Below are 2,829 nucleotides of genomic sequence, written 5' to 3' on the forward strand. Positions count from 1 at the left end.
AGGAATATAAAATGTTAGCAAAAGGACTCGTTCTTTGTTCAGGGAAAGTTACTGTAGATCCTAGTGCCCATATTTTAACATACAGATCAATTCTGAATTGATTTTATACATGGAGCGGAAAGGAAATGCGGATGGTTGGATGTGCACCCAAAAACAAGACAGGTTTTCGTAAACCTGGGGGCATTGCACCCGCAATGAACAGTAAAGTCTGAGTGCAATTTAAGAAATCTCAAACAGTATACATATGGTAATATAAAGGGAGCTCTCTTATAATTGTTATTACGACAAAAAATCAAATTGATCAGCAATGAAAACTGTAATAACATAGACAAAAGGGTAACAAAAATACATCTTCTAGCTTGTTGAAAGAAATAAAATTATATCCTTCATACTAACTGAAGAAAGAACATCGCGACACCGTGAACCTGAAGTATGTCAGAGGCGTGCACGGCAGATCGATGTGACTCAAGACCATCCTGAGAACAGATCTATGGCTATTTACGGTCATTACCATCCACGTTTTATCAGTCTAGCTAGCATGGTTTGGTGCAAATGCACTTCCTCTTCAAGCCGGAGCACTTGCCGCTGGTGAAGCCCTTGGTGAGGCAAATGTTGGCGCAGTTTGTGCCAACCATGCATATCCCCTTGAACCGAGTGCTATCCGTTTCGCACACCCTCGCCTCCTCCGCCTACGCTGGCGCCACCTCTGAAAACAAAACACCGATTGCCCGACATTATTTTAAAACATAGATCATTAGGTAGCATGCATATTGATTCGTATGAGCATACATTTGATACACACCAGAAAGAAATATATTAGCAGATAATAAACCATAAAACGTGCCTAGTTGCTTACCCATGGCGACAACCAGCAGCAGGAGGAGGAGGACGGCCGGGAAGAACTTGTGTGATGACGCCATTATTGGTAGGTGGTAAAAGGGTTAAAGGGGATGTGAACTACACTTCGTCGATGGCAACAATACAATACGTGCCTTGCTGCCCTGCTGTCACTGGAAAAGGACACCACAAGATTGAATCCAAAGCTAAGCAGTTCTTCCATTGCAAGAAAGATCAATCTAGTAGGTCAAACCAAATTGATAATTCGAAGAGACTTGCAAAGATATTAAATCATGCATAAAAAATTTCAAAGAAGAATCAAATATTGTTCATAGATAATCTTGATCATAAACCCACAATTCATCAGATCTCGACAAACACACCGCAAAAAGAATTATATCGAATAGATCTCCAAGAGAATCGAGGAGAACTTTGTATTGAGATCCAAAGAGAGAGAAGAAGTCATCTAGCTAATAACTATGGATCCGAAGGTCTATGGTAAACTACTCACACATCATCGGAGAGGCTATGGTGTTGATATAGAAGTCCTCCGTGATCGATTCCCCTCCGGCGGAGCGCTGGAAAAGGCCCCAAGATAGGATCTCATGGGTACAGAAGGTTGCGGCGGTGGAAATAGGGTTTCGTGGTGCTACCGGATGTTTTCGGGGTATATGGGTACATATAGGAGGAAGAAGTAGGTCGGTGGAGCTGCGAGGGGCCCACGAGGGTGGGGGGCACGCCCTACTGCCTCGTGGTCTCCTCGCTTCTTTCTTGACATCCACTCCAAGTCTCCTGGATCACGTTTATTCCAAAAATAACTCTCCCGAAGGTTTCATCCCATTTGGATTCCGTTTGGTATTCTTTTTCTGTGAAACACTGAAATAGGCAAAAGACAACAATTTGCACTGGACATTTGGTTAATAGGTTAGTCCCAAAAATAATATAAAAAGGTATATTAAAGCCATTAAACATCGAAAACAGATAATATAATAGCATGGACTAATAAAAAATTATAGATACGTTGTAGACGTATCAAGCATCCCCAAGCTTAATTCCTGCTCGTCCTCGAGTAGGTAAATGATAAAAACAGAATTTTTGATGTGGAATGCTACCTAGCATAATTCTCAATGTAATTTTCTTTATTGTGGCATGAATGTTCAGATCCGAAAGATTCAAGAAAAAAGTTTAATATTGACATAAAAATAATAATAATACTTCAAGCATACTAACAAAGCAATCATGTCTTCTCAAAATAACATGACCAAAGAAAGTTATCCCTACAAAATCATATAGTCTCGCTATGCTCTATCTTCACCACACAAAGTATTTAATCATGCACAAGCCCGATGACAAGGCAAGCAATTGTTTCATACTTTTGATGTTCTCAAACTTTTTCAATCTTCACGCAATATATGAGCATGAGCCATGGACATAACACTATATGTGGAATAGAATGATGGTTGTCGAGAAGACAAAAAAGGAGAAGATAGTCTCACATCAACTAGGCATATCAATGGGCTATGGAGATGCCCATCAATAGATATCAATGTGAGTGAGTAGGGATTGCCATGCAACGAATGCACTCGAGCTATAAGTGTATGAAAGCTCAACAAAAGAAACTAAGTGGGTGTGCATCCAACTCGTTTGCTCACAAAGACCTAGGGAATTTTGAGGAAGCCCATCATTGGAATATACAAGCCAAGTTCTATAATGTAAAATTCTCACTAGTATATGAAAGTGACAACATATGAGACTCTATCATGAAGATCATGGTGCTACTTTGAAGCACAAGTGTGGTAAAAGGATAGTAACATTGTCCCTTCTCTCTTTTTCTCTTATTTTTTTATTTGTGCCTTTTTTATGCCCTCTTTTTTTATATTTTTTTTATTTTTCGTCCGAAGTCTCATCCCGACTTGTGGGGGAATCATAGTCTCCATCATCATTTCCTCACATGGGATAATGCTTTAATAATGATGATCATCACACTTTTAT

The 2,829-nt window shown here is 39.7% G+C and overlaps 1 pseudogene; it reads right to left on the reverse strand.

Moving 5' to 3' along the window:
* Nucleotides 1-533: 533 nt before the first annotated feature.
* LOC119358726 lies at nucleotides 534-920 on the reverse strand (annotated as a pseudogene).
* Nucleotides 921-2,829: the final 1,909 nt, after the last annotated feature.

This window comes from Triticum dicoccoides, chromosome 2A (assembly GCF_002162155.2).
Source record: "Triticum dicoccoides isolate Atlit2015 ecotype Zavitan chromosome 2A, WEW_v2.0, whole genome shotgun sequence".
NCBI lineage: Eukaryota > Viridiplantae > Streptophyta > Magnoliopsida > Poales > Poaceae > Triticum > Triticum dicoccoides.